The following is a 22,783-nucleotide window of genomic DNA, read 5'->3' on the forward strand; positions in this document are numbered from 1 at the left end:
GAGAGGCAGAATTTGAAACTGATTCATTTCATCCATCTTACGCACTTCTCTAGGAAGGGAAATTGCCTTTCTGTTTCTGGATGTTGGTTAACAGTGTCCTGTGTGTGCACTCTGTGTTTCTTCAGATTTTTCTTCTTGAGTATCATGAGAAGCTTATGACAAGATGAGATTTTTAAAGCAAGAATTTCTTGATTGCAACCCTGCTTTAAAACTTTGCTCTATATGATTGTAGGAACAATTAAATATAGATAAATATGTCTATTGTGACTTTTGGAGGCAGATGTATCTTGCCTGATTCAGACTCCATCTTAATGTTACTTCTCTCAGATAATCAGTTTTCTGATGACTGCCAGGAAAAGAACATTTGAGAGATTTATTATGACATTCTCTTTCAGCCTCAAAAACCAGTTTGATTTTTCTGCTTAGTAATTATCTTTATGACAAAATGTTATGGCAACATTTGTCTATAAGGACAAAGAAAAACTGGTCCAACTTAATGTTTCTTAAGAACTTCAGTTATTCATTTATCCAAGACCAAGCAGGATTGACATCATTCTGTGTCAATCCTGGCACCTCCAGTCCAAGCTTTATCTGAGTCCTTAATATATGTATATGCCTTTGAGTTGCTGAGGGGACAAAAGAAGTTAAAAGAGGATTAAAATTTTACCTTGTTATTGTGCTCCTGTGGGGAAAGGATGATTTTGCAGACAACCATTTGGGTCAAAGTGCCATTAACACCATTACCTTGACAAAAGAATTTTGGGTAAGGGAAGAGTTAAATGCAACAAAGTACAAACATGAGTGAGGGATGCAGACAAGTTGTCTTGCACCAATTTGGAAGGACAGCAACTGCAGAGTAGATAATACTAATATGGATGTGGCTTGGAGGAGAGAAGCTTTAGCAATCTGTCCCAGGTCCTTGGTCATGCGTCACTGTCAAGATAACCCCTAGAAGGGAATCTGACTTCTCTTTCCCTGGTGAATGAGTGAATTGGTGGTGAAAAGGGGCTGACAGGCTGTCAACAGCATATCAATAAATAATGGGATAGCTAACTGCTACATGTCTGGTATTTCTAGCTGGGAGGGACTTATGAAACCAACAGAAGCAGTGTGTGTCATTAGGTCCTGGAACCACACTTTCAAATGCATTTATGTAAAATGAATAAATTAATTCCTTATTTGAATTTCTAAATTAGCTGTTTAGTTTTTCAATGGTGCAGAAAACTTGAACTTCTGAGCTGAAAAATTCTCAGCTTTTTATCTTTTCAGTGAATGTAGATTGAAATTTATTTGGTTTGTGTTAGGTTTTTACTGTCTTGTGGGAAAGAGGATTCTGTGGTCAAACAGGACTGGCAATTCTGCATATAATGCACAGTTCATAAATGTCAGAGAGAATATTTCCATCATATCACATGGTACCATACAAAATTGAATTCCACCACAGATTGTGGAAGATATCCCTTATCTTTTCTATTTGATTTCTTCTTTTGCAATAAATTTTGACTTGTTTTTGATGAAGGCCTTGAAGTTCTGCTCCCAAATATGCAGAAAATATTTTGCTACCTTTAGTAATCACTAGCCACCACTGTAAAAAAAAGGTACATTCATATTTGAATAAAGTGTTTGTATATTCAAATATACAAAGCTGTGAATAAAGTGTTTGTATGTTAAAAATTTCAATTAGTTCAAGTAAAGAGGTTTTCTTTTATTCTCTTTAATTAATATCTTGAGTATAAATTACTGATTTATATCTTGGTAATAAAATTTTAGGCTGATGAAAGCTAATGCAGGCAAAATAATTAAATTTGACAAGTGTCAAGGAACTTGGAATTGCACTGGGATATAGTTACATTAGTTAATATTCCCTCAAGACATTCAGAACTTAGTAAGAAATGTTTTTGCTAAATACTGCAAGAGTTTAAGTAGAAGAAAAAGAATTTCAGCAGATAGATCTGAGACAATTCTGTGGCAGTGTTATGTACTTGTATAAAAAGCTGTTCTGTCTTTTCATTTTCTAGTATTGCTTAGATTAGAAAATGAAAAAAAGAAAATTAATCACATCAAGTTTGATTTATGTGGACAAATGGGTTTATAGTACATACAAGTGCTTGTACTCATCTATTAAACTGACTGAAATACTACTTAAAGTGAAAGGACAGATTAAGAAGTTGCACAAAAACTAATGAAACCGACTAAGTTTACATGATAAATATTGCTGAAAAATAATGTGAACTTGGTCTAGCAATCAGTCTATGTGCAGATTAAGAACTTAACATTTCTGACATTAAGAGTTAATATGTTAGCTCAAGTACTAGAAATCAATGTTTGAATTATAAGTTCTTATCCCTGTGTATAATCCATCCCTCGTGAATCAGAAAGGCTTATTCTCCACAAAATACTGTTTGAATTGAATTGGTTCCCAAAAAAATCTCTAAGACTCGTTTTTTCCAATGGTGTTCTAGTTCCAGTCAAAACGAAGAGGCTTCTGGGGGCGTCAGAGAAGATTACCCTTTACCCGTGCAATTTTTCACTGTTTTTATTTTCCCTCTCACTATAAACCCAAACACTTCTAAAGAAAAGACAACATTCACAATGAAGACTACTTACATTGTTGTTTTGAGCAGTGTGATATTTGCCATCACTCTGGCTGGGCATAACCAACAGATCTTGAGGAAGTGATATGAGCAGGGTTTTATGACACTGTAAATTCCCTTGTGGTGAAAATGAAACTTATTAGCAAGTAAAGAATGCATACTCAATTATCTGTGAGGTTAAAGTCATTGAGAAAAAGATAATTGATCCTTAGGATCCATGGAAGATTGTATTAACCATGCATGAACAAGCTGTGTCATCCAGCCATTGGCTAGTATGGCAGGAGTTCATAGAGATGTATAGAAAGAGTAGCATTAATTGATGGCAAGGTAGCATGTGCTGCAATGCAAGGAGTCATTTGGACCAAAGCACAACCTGCTGCACTGTCTGTTGGTCCTGGCTAGAAAGTTTGTGTAATGTCTATCACTATATGTATTTAAGAACAGGTTAGACAAATATTGACTAGGAAGGACAGAATTACCTCTGATCTTGCAGTAAGTTAAGAGATGCTTTACACAGCTACTCCAGCACTATTTTCTGTTTCTCAGGCTGATCTATGAATCCACGTCAGAAGGCTCTGATTCGCCTTGGCAACTTGAAAACTCAAGCACTTCAGGAATTTGTTTGCATTTATCCTGTGATGACCTGGCATGGACAGGTTTTCATATGGATCAATGGTACGAGCGCTTCTGATTCAAACTAGTTAAAAAAATATTTGACACAGCTTCCTGTGGTGTGCTGTTTAACTTTGCAGATAATAAATAATTCCAGAAAAGTGTCTAAGCTGGGCTAGTGAAAACTTGCAATCATGAGCACTGTTGAGATGCTGTGGTCTTGTTACTGGCTGGGAGATGCATTCCTTTTTCCACACACATTCTGATGAAGCTGAAAGTAACCAGCAGGTACGTACTAACCACATCACTGTTCTGGTTTTCTGGTTATTTATCTCCCATATGTCCCTATTTGTTCTTCCTCTGGAAAAACAATGTTCCTCAAGGCTATGTTGAAACCTGCTATGTTCAGATGAGGAAAGCAAAAGAGAAGACGCAGTAGTTGGCTTGTCCCCTCAGGCTACCACTTTGATATTTTAAATATGATTATTTTTTAAGAAGAAAATAGGGAAGTTCTTGTGCAGATCCCCTGCTGGACTGCCATCGTGCTTGTTTCTGTCACAAGCAAGGGAAAAGGGAGAATAACCATGAGTGAGTATTAAGGAGCTATTGATGCTTAAAGAGGATATTGGCTCAAGTGCAAAAGGCTATAGCATTTTTTCCATGGCTTAACTGATCTTAGATAAAGTTGAGAAGAAATTGGAACAGGGCTCATAGCTCCTGAATTTTCTGTGGTTCTGAAACAGGGTTGTTTTTTTTTTCTATAAGACAATACAGTAATCAAAAATCTGTACTTTAGAAGATATTTACATAGGGCAAGGATTTAGAATTTGTTGAAGAACCAAGATAAAGAGGGAGAAAATTATATGGGAAATTTTGTGAGCACTGCAGAATGGCACATGAACTCCATTGGCTGTGCACATCTGCCACTCCATGCAGATGTCTAATATACTCTGAAATGTCTTTAGCAGTACCAAATGTCTGTTAGACAGCTGAATGACTCTTCTCCAGTGTAGACACCTCCATCTGAGCAACTGCCTCATGGCTGTCTTTGTAGTTGATACAGAGCTCCTGATATGTGTGTTTGTCTCTCCTGGCTACGAAGAAAAATCAGAATCATCAGCTGAAATGCAGATGCTATTGTGTAGTTGAATGAGATGGGCTACTTTTGGATTGTAGGTGTCTCAGGCATTTAAAAAAATCAATGCAAGTCTCTAGAAAATTACCATAAAGCTATGGTTATTAATGAAGATTGAGAGAAGATGTGAGAGAAAAAGAGAAGTCTTCCACTGAGTTAAAGGTAGCAGAGGTAGAAACATGCTCTTGTTCAGTGTACATGAGGAAAGGAAAAATGGTTTAACTTGCAATGAGAGTGATTTGTATTAGTGACCCAGGAGACTTTTCTAGGAGTAAGGAGAATTAAGCCCTAGAACAAACTGTGTTGTGGGAAATTGCACCACTTCCCACAAAGAGCAGTCTGGGGAACAGTGTGAAAGTGTGTTCAGTTATTGGCTAGATACCAGGTTGGCAGTTTTCAGGTAGTGCTTGGGATGATCTCTTGGATCTCTGCCAGTGCTATTTTCTACTTTTTCTTGGCTTAAAATCATTTCGAACTTAATAAAATAATTGTTTAACATATTGTTCCAATTTTAGTTGTCTTTTATAAGATGTGTAGTTTATTCCTTTAGAATCTTAAGTATTTTTATATCCCAAGCATAAAAGTGAGGTTAAAACGGACTGAATAATGAAGACAGCATATATCTCCTCTTACCTAGTTTGAATTTGTATCCAAATGTCTTCTTCCCCAGAATGTAATGTCTCCCATCTATTCCCTTTCCCACTTTCTATAGTTGAGTCACATTTTGTGACCATATATAACTGTCTTCAGCATTGATGATTATTAAAACGGCCTCCTCTTCACTCAGGTTTTCTCAAGTGTTTTTAACACAAAACTATGAATTTCAGGTAGATTTCCAATGAGAAGTCTGATCCTTCCAGTACCTAAAGTGGTCTACAGGAAAGATGTAGAAGGGCTGTTTATCAGGGAGTGTAGTGATAGAAAAAGGGGCAGTGGCTTTAGGCTGAAGGAGGGAAGCTTTAGATTAGATATACTAGGAAGAACTTCTTCACTCTGAGAGTGGTGAGGCCATGGCACAGGTTGCCCAGAGAAGCTGTGGCTGTTTCTGAATCTCTGGCCATGTTCAAGGTCAGGTTGCATGGGGCTTTGGGCAAATGGAGAATGTTCCTGCCCATGGTAGGGTGCTGGAACTAGTAGATATTTGAGGTTCTTTCCCACCTAAACCATTCTATGATTCTATCATTTCCATTTATGTTTGCAAGCAAAGTTATGGTTACCGAGGAGCACGAGGTTTTTACTTTACATGCTATTTTCTGTGAAAACTCTTCACTGCAGTATCTTCACCATGTTTGGATTTTACATCATTATATAATTCACACTTAGATTTGAGTGAAAACCATTTTATTATCCATAAGTGCTGTCATTTTTCAAAGATGAAACATGGGAGAATAAAGCATTCAGCTACCTTTCTTCAAAACTCTCCTTGCTCTTTGTGCTAACAAAAGCAACAGTGCTTCCAAATACTGCTCAAGGTTGGATCCCTCATCATAAATGCCAAGTGCTGGGTTTACATTCATTCAACCTTTTATCTAGACTTCCAGCCACAAAGTGATATTCTTGCCTTCAGTTGGAGGAGTGATGCAAGGGCTGATATGCTGGCCTAGACTTACTCCTCTAAGGTAAAGCACCTAGATACAGAGTCAGAAGAAAGGCAGCAAATGTCTGATTAAGCAGGTTTGTTCAGATTTGTACCTAAAAGATGGCTCATCTTCCTCCATGATCTGTAAAGCATTGGCCAATCCTTTCTTCTTATGTCTCTACATTAATCATCTGTAAGTATTAAAGAGTTAACAGTGGTTCCAGAGATGGGGATGAAGACTGCTTGTCGTATGTTTACACTAAATGAGTACCTGTTGCTTGTCTGTAAGGTATGTTGTTAGTTGGTGTAGGGTTCTTTCTGAGTGCCACCACATGTTGTGTGTTTGACTTGACATCTTGGGTTTTTTCAGCTTTAGGGAAAACTCTGTGTCTTTGCATCTGTTTGCACTTTACTTAAGCACAGGAAGATTGTGGCATTGACTGAAGCCTCTGTGTGACTTAAGTCATATCTTATCATGAGTTTTGAGCTTTTTTGAAGAGCATCGTGTTTCAGCTCCTCTTTTTTTCCCCTATGTATTCCTGGCTTTTGAAGTCTGTAGTGCTCTCATAGGCTTGACTATTCAGTCCTGTGAATAATGGCTCTCAAATGACACTCGAGCTACTGCATTTTCTCTTGCAGTGTCTGTGTGCACTCACAAACCTTGAGGATAAAGGCAATATGACGTGTCTGTGAAAGCTTGTATATATCCAAAGGCTGATTCCAAAAGCTGTTGTGGGCTGTCACATTAGATTATTGCAGTAAGTTTCATGTGTTTCCTAATATTTCTTTACACCCTATTTGAAAAGGGTGGAAACATTTTATAGATATAATTATCTCTCTTTAATTTAAATGGCACCAGATCTGAATATGACCACCTTGTGAATTCCCAGCTCATATATCCAAAGGGAAGTTATCACCATTTCTGTACACACCTGTAAAAGGTGTGTCTGCTTTTTAGGACCTACAAAACACCCAAAGCAGTTTTATTTCTTCCAAGGATGATGAAAGCTGAATATGGAGCTATACAGAAAAACATGCTAATCTTCATTGCACAGAAACTGGTAAGCTGTTTCTGAGATAAGGCAATGTAGGAGGGTGAGAAAGATGTAGCTGATCCTAACTCTAGAGAATGGATTATCCAACCTTTAAGGGCCACTATAACACCTTCTTTTTTTTTTCCCATTAAGTTGCACTATTTTTCCTGTTTGCAGTGTCTGTATAAGTTTTTAATCCTTCTTGGAATTCTTCAAAGATTTAGGACCTGAAGATATTGTGACATCTTCTAAGGACTCCTTCTAAGGACTGCTTTTCCATGTTGTAAGAACAGGGGCATGTAGAAGTTTCTTGCCCCAATTTGCTAAATGATTTATTAGTTAGCATGCCTCTTTCTTATGCCCTACTTCTCTCAAAACCAAATAGTGTCCACGTTAACTAAGATAATGTTAACATTAAAGGATTGGAAAGTTCCTCTCATTTCATTTGCCCTTCACGATTAGCCTAATCACTTTCTAATCCATCCCCTTTTGGCTGTCTATGATTCATTTATCCAAATCCAATTGCATTTATTTCCACTTAATCAGTTATTTTATGGTCCAGCCGAAGACTGTCACTTAAGATAAGTGATGTTTCAAAGTGTTTTAAATCAGTTTAATTGATTTCCATGTAATCTCTCTAAGAACTTTTGGGATGTGTCTTCCTACACCAATTAGCTTCTCAAATTACTGGCATGTGCTTCTTCAGAAATTTCCTCTTCTCTTCCAGTTCCTATGCATGTAGCTGTTGAGTTTGTGGCCCCTTTGATAGTTGAGTGAAATTGCAAATTGTGGCCCACGCACTTCTGCTCTCCTTTTCTATTAATGGGTTCTCCTCCGAATGTTATTTGCAGAACAAAATAACAATGAGAGGGTCAAAGAGCTATTTGACATGATAAGCATCTAGCTACTTTGAGATAAATATCTGCCTCATCCCGGCTTTTAGCCATGCATCAGGTTAAGACAGAAAACATGCACTGAAACATATCCAGAGTCTTAACATTTTTTTCTTTGGTTACTATTTGTAAACTTTATGTGCTACTGCATATATACAGTATTAGACCTAACAACATATATACGTATATATATATATGGAGATATATATGTAACATGCCTAAATAAATGTCTATACAATCATTTATCCTGAATATTTTCAATGCTGTTACTTGTCATCTGTAACTAAAAAGTTACAAGCTTTGCATCTCCACCAGCTTATGATCTTCTGTTGATTTAAAGAACCTATTTTGGATTATCAGACCGACCAGATGAATACACTAGCCTGGTTTCTTACTCTGACTATTTAAAGCAGAAAGGACTTCAGTACAGTGCAGAAGTGTGAGAACAGGGCAGCACTGCCCCAGCCAGGTTACAATCCTATCTGGGGGTGGAAAATGGGGGAATGAGAACCACACACTGGAGGTGGGAGAAGCAATAGCGCCGCTGACCAGAGGTCATGGTGATATGTCAGTGTGGTGACTCATTGTTAGTTTTATACACCTCAAATCATTCTGTGTGATTAAATATGACTTACATTTAACTCATTACTTACAGGAAATTACTTCCCTACAGTCTTAGAAGTCTTTGGCACTAAAAGAACAGACACTCCCCCTAGTGTCCTACTATTTAGAGCAAAGTTCAATTTCTTTTTTGCACGTTGGCTGTCAGCTTCCCTGATTTGTCACATGCATGCTGATTCCAGTCTGCCTCTTAAAATCCTTTCCACCCAAATTGTTCCAAACTGATTGCACTGAAACGAAAGAAGAACTTCCCTGTGAAATTCCCCTTTGAATCAGGAATGGGACTGATGGTAGCAATCATCTGTAGCGTTGTAGGACTTCAGCAGCCTAACTTGGAAGCCTGGGTGCTCTGCAGTATAAAAATCAGGAACAAAAAGTCTGACCCTGCTGGAAGAAACTATTTGATAGATGAAGATGAAGGGAAATTCCCAAGAGTCTAAGGGAAGCAAACCCGATGTTTCCCTACACACTCATATCAGGATCTGAAATGCTCCTGGATGGCTAATAAACACACATGTTTATTAGCCATAAATTCAGTGTGCTAAAGAGAACTGATGTACCTTACTGTCCCTGTTAGTGCCAACGGGCAGCTTATGCCTGATGTTTTACACCCTGCATAATGTCCTGGCTCAGGAAAAAGCTGGTTTGTACTGTTCATTGAAGCTCCTGGGATAGTTTAGGTTTGGTTTTAAGGCTGCCTATTTCAGCAGAAAAGCTAAGCAAATCCTTTGGCCATAAATCCAACCAGCACTGGAAATGCTTTTGAATCTTCCAGTAAAGCCTGCTTGAGTTTCTCTTTGACAAAAAATCGGAGATAAAAAGGAATGTTTTGCATGTTTTGGTTGTAAATATCCAGAATTAAAAATACCCCAATTCTTAAACAGCTGCTCAGGTCAAACTTGCTTGTTCTCAGTATTCTGTTACTGTAATTCTTTGTGTAGATGCATTTTTTGTTTAAGTCAGTGGGTTAAGGAGCAATTGTTTTTCACACAAACACTCTTGTTCAGCTGCGGATGGGCTGATTTAGCTGGAAGCAAGAACAGTCTTCGTCCATTACTGACTGTTCACTGTGTTTCCATGTAGAAGTTCAGGGAATAGAAACATAACATAAGGTGACTAATATCCAATTATCCAGGACAGAGTGGTGAAATATCGTAGCTGAGCCATTTATGGAATTGGACACATTTGCCTTTGTCTTTCTCTGAGTGGGTGAGAACACAGGGGAAGCTTAAAGAACAGAAAAGCTTATTGACAGCAGCTTCAGAAATTGTAGGATAACTCTCAGAGGAATAAAAAAGTAAGTACAGACACTATCACCTAAGTTGCAACTAACTAGTCCTTTTCCTTGAGATGTTTGCAGAACATAATTAAAAGTCTGCAAAATGGTAACATACATGAAATGATGAAAGTTTAACTGTCCCCAGAGTGTTTCAAAAACTAGCAAGTTATAACTTTCAGATCCCCTTTGTGTCAGGGGTCTTTTTCCCTGCCTTTAGGGAGAATAGCAACACCTTCCTTCTTCCAGTAATGTGCAACCTGGCATCAGTATTCAGTCAAATTCTCTCCTCCATGCCCTGGAGGGTGAATGCACTTTGTCATTCCCCTCTGATTAGCCCTGCAGGGAAGAGGGATAGGTAGTGATTTCCAGAGCAGTCTTTTAACTTCACTGGGAACCATCAGAGATCAACATGTCATCCTTCAGAAGTGGTTCTCAAGTAGCAGCAGAACTCTGGTCCTTTGCAAAATGTGCTCATGTCTCCACTCACACAGGACCTGGAGCAGGTCTATCTGGCAGAGCTGTGGTGGCATTTGGATCATCCAACTCACAAGCTACTACAGCAACTAACTGACCTCAGTCATTCCATCACGTGAGAAATGGTAGTATTCTTGTGCTCTTTATACAGCACTAAGCCATGTAGGGACTGGATAAGCCTAAAAATTGGAAAGCAAAGTGGGGGAGAGCAATATCTGAAGAAGATTAGAGGCTTTGTGTCTCAAGAATTTCTGTTCATAAAGTCAGTGTCTGATGGAAAACATTGCATGCCACTTGGCTTGTAGATAAAAGAGGCAGGGAAGAAACACTAGTACGATTGACAGGGTAAAAATGTGCCATAAACGACTAGCACAGGGGGTGTGGGAAGGGAAGAGTTAAAAAGAAAACATGAAATAAAGAAGGAATGAAGAAATGGAATATAGCAGAGAAGAGGTGGGTGTTAAGATTGATTAAAAATTTAGTTCCTTTAAATATTTAATTTTCTATCTTCCTGGCTAACTTTGCAGAACAGAGCGCTGTAAGAGAGAGACACTACATTCTTTGGGAATGAGGAGCTTTTCTGTCAGGAGTCAACTCACCTCCCCAGGCTTTGGTTTCTCAGTCATAGAATAAAACAAAAACCTTCCTTTTGGGGAAACAGAGAGGTTCATTGTGCCTCAATACCTCTCTTGATAGCTTCAGGCGAGAACAGTGAGTCCTTGCCAGGAGATGAGGTTGATGGAGCCCTTCTTTTCCATCTCCCTGGGGAGCTGGTTCACTGCCCATAACAAAGCCCACAGTCCTGAGCAGGAGTCTACTCCCAGGTTCATCTGCTTTCAGTTTGCTTTGAAGACAAGCAGGCATGGAGGACTGTTGTCTTTCCATGAAGCTTTCATCTTCCAATTTTACTGGCCTTCATTTGTTGGGTGTTTTGCTCTCATCTGCCTGCAGTTATTTCTCAGTGCTTTGTATGCAGCCTTTCTGGATGAAATCCTACAGCAAGAGCACGCTGTGGGTACTGTAGTTAGAATAAATGTGTCACTTATCCAAATATGTTCAGGAACAATGCTGTTTTGTTTAGCAGATAGCCACTGCTGCAAAGCAGTTGAAATCCATTTCACACAGTGGCCCAACAGTGTGTTATTTTCAAGGGGCACAATCACCTTTTCTGATTTTTCAGTTTAAATTTGCAGTATCCTTCTTCCCTGTGCTTCCCCTGAGGAGACTCTTTGGGCATACTGCCACTTATGAGATTTTTGTCATTTAGGTACAGCAGGGATTTTCCAGCCCAGGCAACCTCATTACACTGCCTTTTGCATAAGGTGATTAAACCCTATTTTAAAAGTATTTAAGGCCTTCAGTTTTATAATTTGGAGTTGTATTTAAACTGACATAAACTGCCACCCATTTTTTCTCACAAGTCTCACTGATGTGAGAAATACTTGTTGCAGTCATGTATGCTTTTTCTGTATTTGGATCACTTACTAAAACACTTCCAACTGTGAACAAGTGACATCTCCCACATGTCTGGTTCATCATCCCATATCTCCTCCATACACCCCTTCCCATCTGTGCAGGTGTAACAGCAGAGTAGCATCTCTTCCCATCATTCACCATGTTCATTGAAGGCTTTGAAAAATATATTAGGGAGAGGCAATTTTCAGCCCCAATTTTAACTTGGTTTGGTTGATGTGTTTGAACTGTTCAAGATGAGATATGGAAATGAAGCAAAAAATACCTGTTGAAACCTCCTTGAATTTGACCTTATTTTTCTTTGAAGTGAATTAATGTTTAAAGCTCCTCACTGTAGGTATCTTAGTGCTTCAATGGGCAGGAAGAGCCAAGTGTGCTCATGGGATACTGCACCTGCAACATGCCAAAGCGAATGAATATCGGGTTGGGAAAAGATGCTGCCTCAGAGACATGCAGAGTCTGGCCCTCTAAATTTGCTCTGAAGTTTTCATGCAGCATCCTTGTCTCTTGTGAGACATTCCTTGACATGTTTTCCCCTGCTAATAACCTCCCACTCTCTGGAGAGGCAATGGGGACATGGTGAGATTGGCAATGCCATCTCTGACAGCATCTCCTGGCTCTGCGCCAGTTGTCCTTGAGCATCTCTTCTGCTAGTTGCTTTGATGCTTCTCATGTTAGCCTGCCAAAAAATGAACAGGGTCCTAGTGGAAATAATCCTGTGTGCAAAACAAGTGTCCAGGAAATGGGTTTTCTAACTTGTAGGCTTAATACGTCAGAGATTATTGTGTGTGACTAAGTTGCCTGTTGCATTTGGTGTCTGAGTCTTTCTCACATCTGTTATCACTCCCTACTTCCAAAACCAAACATATGTGCCCTCTTGAATGGTAAGGAATACATTTTTTGAGGGAGATGGTCTGAAGTCCTGTCACTCTGAGGGGTCTTGGGATCTTTAAATCATTACAAGCTTCCTTTCAAACAATCTCAAAGGGTAACACTTTTCTCCTCCAGTCAGCCCACTTGCTCATTCACTGGCTCAGGTGACTGTGCCACAATATTGTTTATAGCAATAAATTACTTTTGCTGATGATGTGTTTGTACCTTACAAACAGCAAATGGAAGCCCAGTGGATGATTTAAGGAAGCTTTGAGTGGGGTTGGTAGCTCAGGCTTGTGTGTGTGGGCTCTGTGGTGTTGCCCTGGGAAGAACAAGTTACCACATGCCAGCTGAGCCAGGGTAACTGGCTGCATGCAGACATGGTTTTACAGCTTGGAGAAAACTTTCAGGCCTCTCAAGCACTACTATTGCACAAAGGAATGGAAACCTGAATCAGGTAACTTTGCAGACTGTATGCCCAAGCATAGTGAGAGAAGATATGGGGCTACTTGCTGGTTTCTCCCATAAGCTCAAGTCTTTTGAGCACTGCAAGATCCCAAATCACACAAAGTCTGACCTTTCTGCAGTTTTTGACCAGCAGGAAGGATTTCCCAGAGTGGTACCAGGACTCAGCTGATGCTTGGTGATGCACACAGTGTCTGTCACTTGGATATGAAGATGGCCTGCAGGTATTCGCGTCTTTAAGTCAAAAATCCACTATTTCTCCTTATTGCTCTTCATCTTGCTGGGATTCCATCCCACAGCCTGGGATCATGGTCTGTCCAGGGGGGTTGTGGAGCCTCCTTCTCTGGAGATATTCAAGACCTGTATGGATGCCAACCTGTGCGACCTGTCCTAGGGAACCTGCTTTAGCAGGGGGGTTGGGCTTGATGATCTCTTGAGGTCCCTTCCAACCCCTGCAGTTCTGTGATTCTGTGATCATTTTAAGCAAAAGCTGGGTTTGGGTAAAATTCCTGAAAAAGAGAATCATTGATTTGGGGTAAACTTTATTCATGCTCTCATTTTCCCTCCTCTTTTCTGATTGTCATCAGTATTGCAAGAGCAGAAGCCCGAATTTTACATGTATTTTGTGAACTCAACTGTGAAAAACAAATGAGTGGGAATGATTAAATTGATCTGTGAATAATGTTCGGGGTTGTCAAAATAGCACTTTTCAGGACAACTATATAGCCATTATTGGAGAAAATAATGCATTTCTCAAGCCAATGGACTATCTTTATTTTTCCTTACTTGGGCTCACAAAGCTGCTTGATTCAGCTGGAAGTTTTGCCTTGGTTTCCATTGTTTCTGTTTTTATATTTTTGTCCAGAAATGTTCAGGCTAATATTTTAAACAGTTTCTAACTAATCTTCCTAGATTTACTGTGTGAGAAGTTTTTTCTACAACTTTTGTCACAATCTGGCAGCATCATAGTTTGCTAACATTCTAGATATGGTGACAATACATCAGCCAAGTTTTTATCAGAAAAGTTACTGTGGATTTATTGCAGGATAACAGAAAACAGAGTTTGGATCATTTATCTCTAAACTGGGATTTCACTCAAAATGCCCCAAGGCATTTTATTATAGTCATAAGGCACCTTCTAGGGCCACTAAGCATTCCCCAGAGAAACTCTCATTTTGACTTACTTTGAGTGTAAAGTCTTCAGGGCAGGTGGCAGATCTTAATCTGTGGCCTCTTGAGATAAATCCACATTTTCCACTTTGAACTGCAGTTCAAACTTCAGTTTGAAGCCAACTTGTGAACTTAAAGTCCTTTATATTTGCTTTCCCTTTTCACTTTGGATCTTGATTCCATTTGCTGTTGGGTACCATATTTTCTGCAGTTTTATTTCTTCACATGTCTAATTTGTCTACTGCTTGAAAAATGAATGGAAACCTATCCTGCATCTGGAGCCACTGCAATATTGTTTTGATTGTGGTTTTTTTTTTTTTTCATCTGGAATCTCATGGGTGTCTGCAAGTTCAACAGCCTTTCCCAGCATTAAATCTATTTTCACTTAGAGGGTGTTTGTATTGTATTTACAGAAATCTGTCTTGTAGATTCTCATTTGAAAACAACTTAGAGCTTAATTTGGCTCTAAACACTAAACTGATTTTCTTACTGCTACATTAAGAACTTTGACAGTTCTATGATATGTGGCTTTTCTGCATCAGAAAGTCTTGGAAAAATTATGTCAGATGATTCAGAAAAGAGCACAAGGCTGAGGATGGGAACATGGTTGGTCCCTGAACTCATGCACATGACCAGAAATTAATGTCTCTGTAGCCAAGCCTCTAGTGCCTGTTGTAGGCACAAACCTTAGGCTTCACCTTGAGTCCTCAGGGACAGTGAGTCATAGGTGGGCTCCAGCCAAAGAACCATCTGAGCTGAGTGGAAAGTTATGTAAATTAATTAATAGAAAACTCCAAAGACAAAAAAGATGCTTAACTTGTATTCTCTTTTTATATCACTAGATAAAGCTAAATTAATTTAATATAGCAATTTATTTACCAATATATTCACTGGATTATGGAAGCCAAGAAATTTAGCTTCTCTAAGAAAATGAGGTTGAATTCCCAAAGACTCTCTTCTCCTAACAGCAGTAGTCAGGCACAAAAATTCTTCTTTTACCTCATACATACACACACACACAGAAACCCATCACCTGAAAGCCTAACCTTGATTAAGACTATATCCTGTCTTATTTTAAGCAGATATTAAAAAGCCACATTATTCCAATTTTATTTAATCTTTCTGATCCAGTCAACTTCAAATCTTCAAAATCGTGACCAGCTGGATTGGATTAACACTAGCATTTGCAGAATCATATTTTCAACTTTTCTTTCAACTTCAAGAACTTCTACAGTAGAAAATTGATATTTCTTATAAGTAACAAGAGTCTTTAGAGTTGGAACATGGTTTATAATACAAAGAGATCTCTGATAAAATTTGGAGAATAGGAAATTCTACCAGTTCACCTGTTTTCAATGCATTATAAATAGCAGAGTAGCCTATGATTCAGTAACTGATCTAAAGATAGAGGATATTGTATTGATCTCAAGGATGTGCTCAAAAAGGCATCTTTGGATTCATGATGTATCTTGTATCACTGATACAGATGCCCTTTAGCCCTTGTGAAATAAGCAGTGTTCATTCACATCGTTTCATCTTCAGCCTGAATTTTCGAGGTTCATAATTAAGAAGAAGAAATATGTTTTGTGTATGTGTAGTTCATATAAAAAGACAGGATTCATCAAGAAATATATTCCTCAAACTAATGTCCGTGAGCCATATATTGTGAGAAGCACAGGCAGAAATACACTAAATTATTAGAAGCACTGAACATCCATATACTGTCTCTTTTCCAGTTCCTGTGTCAGCTTGTTGCAATAGAAGTCTTGGAAATCCTGGTGTGGGATTATTTGATAAAGAATAGAAACTCATTCCAATGCTGTAAGTTTCTAAGAATCACTAGAGAAGTACTTCCAAAAGTGAAAGCCAAACAGGGGAAGAGAAATTAAATATTCTTTGGAAGAGACAAAGACATGAAAACATGGGCTATGCAGGTTAATAGTCAGCACTAAGTTTTTGGGTTGCAGGTAACGATAAACACTGCAACCTTAATATGGAAAAAGTCCAAGAATAACTGTGTGTGTAGGGGGGAAATGCTGCTGTGAAAGATGAGAAATGTTATGCTTTGATATTCTATCACAAATTATCTGTTCGCTCAAGCAGTGGAAACTGGGATAGAAAAATTCAGGATGAGGGAGCTGGTACATGAACTAGTTCTAATGAAGCACAGCAGATGTTTCCCCAGATGTTTACACACAAAGCAGTGTTTTCATGCTGTTATCATATGATGAAAGAACATATGCAACATGTCTTAGTCATTAATTTTTCAATCTGAGAATGCATTTTCAAGGAGTAATTTTTTCACTCTTCAAAGCAAATGACAGTAGGCATTAAGAAAAATAGACCTGTTGGGAAAACACACTTCCATGTTTTGTTTCTTGAAAGGTAGTTTTTTTCAGCTGTTCTTATAGTGAATATTGGATTTCCAGTCTTGCAAAAACATATACAGTAGTGGCCCCCTTGCATTCATCTGTAAAGTTAAGCACCTGCCTATGTTTCCCCAGAACCAGATTTTATACACGGCTTAGTCTAAGTATCTACTGACATTTAAGGGCACAAATGTATCTTTAAATATTTTATATTTCATGTAATGAATAAGTTAAGCGGATTTTTATCTCTGTGTTATTTAATAAAGAAAAAAAGTATGATCTTTGTCTGTACTCTGATGAGAGAGAGAAAATATCCATGGAAATAAAGAAGCTTACAGTAAAAATAAATATCTACAGAAATTACCACAATAGTGTCCTAAAGATGATATGCAGAAGAGAGAACTTGAGTATGTCTTTAGCACAAAAGGTGATATCTTCTCTAGAGAACTTGGGCCAGACAGAATCATAGCAGTTGCATGGTCATGTACCAGTGGCAACACTTAGGGGACTTTCTGTTCCTTAGGTGACTTTTTCTTCAAAACCTATACGACGATCTGTGCTATCCTAACTGGTAAAATGGTAAGAATTAACAGATTCCTAGTCCTAGGCCAAAATAATTACAAGAAGCAATGTCTCATTCTGCTCTGTGGAAAAAAAACCCACCAACAAAACCAACTCCCCCCCTCCCCAACCCCAAAAAATCCCCTCAGCTTTATTGTGACATCAGTTACCCAGAAGTTTACTGTATTAGCCTTGGACACACTAACACCTCTGAATAAAGAATTTTGCTCCAGAGGTCATTTTTTTTCATTGAAGCTGCTTTGCATAGTGCTACACCTGAACTAGTAATGCTTTCGTTGAATACAACTTTTAAATAAACCTTAGACTGCATTTCTCATACTCAGTCAACAGGGCAATTTCATTATGGTTTGGTCTGGATGAGGTCGTGTCAAGTCTTTCAGATCTAACGTGTTTCAACCACTTGACTTAGATCAGTAGTGTCCTTGTCAATTCAGGAAAAAAAGAGTTCTAAAGGAAAAGAACTGTGCATAAGAAGTACTCCCAATTCAATGACCAGCTTCAAGCATGCATTATGCTTGATGTTATTCAGTGGACATTTAGCAGCTGAATGAGTTGAGCAGAACCTATGCAAATGTGTCTCTACATAGAAGATGTAGATATATGTGCATATGAGCTCTCCTGCTCTTGTTTCTAACAATATAACATAAAAATGACTATAGCCAAAGGCCCCTCGAACTCTTATTTTGTAATGCACCCAATAGTATGTGCTTAGAGACATATATTGATATATGGTGATACTAGTTTCATCTTAGAATCATAGGAGTATCTCCTAGACTTCAGCCCTTTGCTTGTGCTACCTTGTTCTCTACAGCTGATGATCAGTCTCTGTGATGTTCACCTTGCTTCCAAGCTTTGAAACTGAGAATGGAACAATCACTTGGTGCAGTTTCTGGAACGGCTATGATAAGTAATCATTTTTCCTCCCTCTGAATATTACATACTGCCCAAGACCCATCTACTCTTCACAGATGACAAGAGATGCTCGTTTTTTTTAGCAGTCATCACAGGACATGCCCTTCTTCAATGTTTCATAAATAAGCAAAGAATTTCTGAGCTTAAATTCAGCCTGGAATCCCAGCAGACCTTTACCTGGTGCAATTTGTGCTTCAGCTATCTGTGTGTTCTCTTGCCTTTGTACTATATTTTCTCTTCAACCCACTGGAAGTGAAGATACAGTTCTCATTATATTATTTTCTGATTGGGAAGTATCTTTCACTAGCAAAAAGTCAAAATCCATGTTAACTAAATCCCTGAAGGCCAACAGAGTCATGAAATTTATTCGAAGAGGACAAATTAAATAGTAAACAGAGATGAAAGCTTTGTTATGCTTATGTAACCCATAATAGTACGATTTTCCCATGACTTGCTGCTTCCAAGATAGTTGACCTTCTAACAGTTAGCCACTTCTTTACAAATCCATTCAATGTGCTTTTAATTAAACATGCCTTTAAACTACGTCGAAATTAGTTATCCTTCAAAACAAAACAATGAAATAGGACCCATCTTTCTGGCTTTACTGTGAATCAGATCCTACATATTTTATTCCCACAACATTCTTCTTGGTGTCATCCTGCTAAAACAAAGCAGTAAACTTCAAGTTGGTTTCACCTGCAATAACAGTGACAAGAAAAAGGTTTGGGTTTTGCTGAAGTCAGTTAGCAATCATGTCAGGGCCTCCTTCAAAGATGGAGAGAAAGATGGGAACAGGAGAGTGTTTGATGGGGGGAGGGGGAGAGGGGGAGTCATTCTCAACCTGCCTCTAAAAGTTCTTATTTTTCCAGTTGCTGATCATCAGGATATAGGGATGGGAACAGAGCTTTGAGCTTGTCAAATATGGAAATAACAATGTAAAAGCAAGAGATTAAGTTTAAGAAGAGCATGTTGGGAACCTTCAGTAAGGGCAAATTGCAGTTTTCAGAGGTACTTGCAATAATAAGTCTCTCTTATGATATAAATATTCACCAGGCCATAATTTTTTTCCTTCCTTCCTTCCTTCCTTCCTTCCTTCCTTCCTTCCTTCCTTCCTTCCTTCCTTCCTTCCTTCCTTCCTGGACATTCAGAAAGTAGAAAGCAAACAAAAAATACTCCAAAACAGGTTTGCTGTTAAGTGTTATCAGTGGTCCTTTTACAGCTGTGTGAAAACATGCAAATAATCTCCCCAGAAGATCAGCAAAAATAATTAAAGCTGTTTTTTGCTCTGTTTACTATGCTTCCACATGAAACAAATAGTTATTTTGACAGCATCAGTGAGATGGAAGAAGTGGGTGCTGTCTATGACAAAGCAGCATGAAGTAACACCCCACAAATACACAAAAAAATTTAAGGTAGCAACCAAGGATGAAATAAATATGGGTAAAATAAACAAAGGAAAAAGGTGACAAAGTTCTTGGAAGTGCCACTGCAGGTCTTTAAAAGGAAATAAGAAGGAGAATTCAGTTCAGGAATTCAAGAATTTAGCTTAAAAAGGATATTGGCTTCCTGAATACATCTGTAAGCAAAATACAATGCATCACTGATAAGCTACTCGGAAGTCCTGATTAGACCATGTGTTAGACCATATGTTCAACAAGTTAAAGGAGGGATTAAAAGGTCATTTTGCATCTTGGAGGATCAGATTATCAGTGATTTACTGTTCATATTGTTTTGGCTGTCGGCTTGTGTAGATCGTGGCAGTGACTGTAAGCACGTAGGCATACATGCCTAGCAGCATAAGCTTCCAAAAACTGAGATGCAATTATCTCTAACATAATCAGAGCTTTTGTGCAAACCAGACTCTTCCCTTGAAAAGAAGATTGGTTAAACATCAGCAAAGGCACGTGTAGAGAAGGAAACATGAAGCTTGTAATTAAATCTGACAGTAAGTAAAACTAAAAGCTATTTATACACCATTAACAAGGAGATGTTTAAACGAACACAGTCAGGTGTTGTGAGAAGGTGAGAAATGATGCAGTACGTGAGTAAAAGGAGTGTAAGGTGGGAGAAAATCTTAATGCAATTCTCCAGAACTAGGACAGGGAAGGTATGAGGATTCACTAGCTTCTACTCTTGTAGTAAGTATCTGTTTCCAGCAATGTCTTATATTGAAAAAAACCTCCAATGCACTTTTGGATTATGTTTGCCTTTATTATCTAGAAAAAAATATAATCTCTCCTGAAGGCCAGCCATGCTCCTCAGCCTTGTAGATCCAAACTTTTCACCCTTGGATATACAGTTGATCTCTGCTATCTATACTAGCCTTGGCTCCAAGATGTAAGTGAAGGTAATAAAAACTAATAATGCTATACTCCCTCTACTCTGCCCCACCTGGAGTGTTGTGTCCAGTTCTGGGCTCCCTGGGATAAAAAAGACAGGGATCTCCTGGAGAGAGTCCAGAGGAGGCTACGGAGGTGATGAAGGGCCTGGAGCATCTCCCCTGTGAGGAAAGGCTGAGTGAGCTGGGGCTGTTCAGCCTGGAGAGAAGAAGACTAAGGGGGGACCTGATTAATGTTTATCAATATCTAAGTATGGGATGCAGGGGGAAATGGGCAGCCCCTTTTCAGTGCTCTGTGGGGACAGGACAAGGGGCAATGGCTGCAAGTTGGAGCACAGGAAGTTCCACACCAACCTGGGGAAGAACTTTTCCCCAGTGAGGGTGCCAGAGCCCTGGGACAGGCTGCCCAGGGGGTGTGGAGTCTCCATCTCTGGAGAGATTCCAGCCCCGTCTGGACGCCACCCTGTGCAATATGAGCTGGGGAGCTGCTTTGGCAGGGGGGTTGGACCCCATGATCTCTGGAGGTCCCTTCCAACCCCTATGATTCTATGATTCTATAATGCATACATGCATTTCTTAATAGCATAAATGAATTTGAACTGGTATATGGTGATAACAGGGTGTCACACTGTTGATAAAAATCTATAAATGCTATTGTCTCCTTGGTTTCATAAATGAGTTTATTATTGCTTGGGTAGTGAGCGAAGAGGTCAAAGGAGATTTGTTGTTTCCATTGCATCCTGTATCTCTGCTCTGTAATTTTTTGCACAAATGATGAAGTCCTAAATATAAATTTTTCCTTTTTCCAATTGTTTGTATATTTCAAAGTCAGAAATGTAGTTTAATTATCTTCAATAACTATTGCATGTCTGAGAATCACAACAGGTATTAATTAACTAGACACATATAATGCTGGAAAGGGAATATTTAATTGGAATCTATTTTGTGAAAGGAGCGTCACTGAAATACAAGTTATTTCTTAAATTCTTTTTTATTCTTCAAGGTTAAGAATCTGCCTGTATCTGCTACTATATCTTCTCAAAATTTCCCTGGAGTTATCACTTATTAAGAGTTTAGCTGACTGAATTTTCTATTATACATCTCTTATATTTGAGGTTAATTGACCTTTGGAATAGCTTACACCGAAAAAATGTATTGGCTGGATTCTATCTCATTTTTACACACTTAATTTCAAATCATAGACACCCTGGAGCATCTTGTCTGGCTGTGAGTCACCTGCTTGTCTGAGGTGTCCCGGTGCATCTCTAATGGCTCCACATCTCTATGTTTACACAACCGCGACTGGTTTGTAGACAGCTTTTTTTAGGTGAACTGGGGCATATCTCTCAGGGGATGTTTAGACATGCTGCTCAGCAGGAAACAGGATGAAGATCTATGACACATCTGGTGAGTGTCAGCTTTATGTATTCAGAAACGTTCCCTTTGGCCCTTGCTTTAAGAGAGGTATCTCCAAATGCATAAAGCCCCTCATGTTTCAGAGGTGTAAATGTATTCAGAACAGGTTCGGTCTGTTTTCTTGTCCTGGCAAGCTGGTAAGGAATAAAGTGGTACTGTGGATATTTCCTTAGGCAAAGGATTTCTATAAATCACAGACGTGCTGCTGGAGAAGAGAGCTCTGCCTAACAGTGTGGGGCATGCTGCTGTCTTCTGACAGCCATTAGCCATCAGTCCTGTTCTCCTGCTTTCCTTGAAAGTTTTAGTGTTTTTCAGTGACCATTTTAAGCATGCTTTGGTCATGCACACCAGGTCCAGCTGATTACACTGCACAGTATCTCCACCTGTGGTATTCTTGAATGATTCACCCATACACAGACCAAGCACCTATACACAAGGAGATAAAAGGGTGTGCTCTGAAAAGAACCCCCCAAACCCAAACCCAAAAATATTTCCAGAATGAATGCTTGTGGATTACCCAAATAATCAATTTTACAAAATAATAAATTGTATACAAAAAGTTAACTAAAAGGATGCAATGAAGTCCTCTTCAGGAAACATAGTATCATTGTACATACTGGTAAGTAAAGACACCACTGCTGCAGTCAGTGTGGTGATGAACACTTGTTTACCATCATTTTTCTTGACTGGTTTCTGGGATTGATTCTGGCTGAAATCTGGAAATTTGCTGAGGCAAAATCACCACTGAGCTCAGTAACTTCTTCCTAGCAACGATCTGGAAAGGCAAATCTCCAAGGAAATGTTATTTGTTGTCTTTCCGTGAAGAATATTTATCGTATATAATGAATAAAGCTGTGGACTCTTGTGAGGTTTTCACTTACATTTTTTAAAGATTAATTGATTTAATTTGATTCATAACAATGTTCAGTTGAGGAAAGGTTGATAAACAGTTCAATGAACTGTT

This window comes from Gallinula chloropus (genome assembly GCF_964237585.1).
Source record: "Gallinula chloropus genome assembly, chromosome: 4".
Taxonomy (NCBI): Eukaryota; Metazoa; Chordata; class Aves; order Gruiformes; family Rallidae; genus Gallinula; species Gallinula chloropus.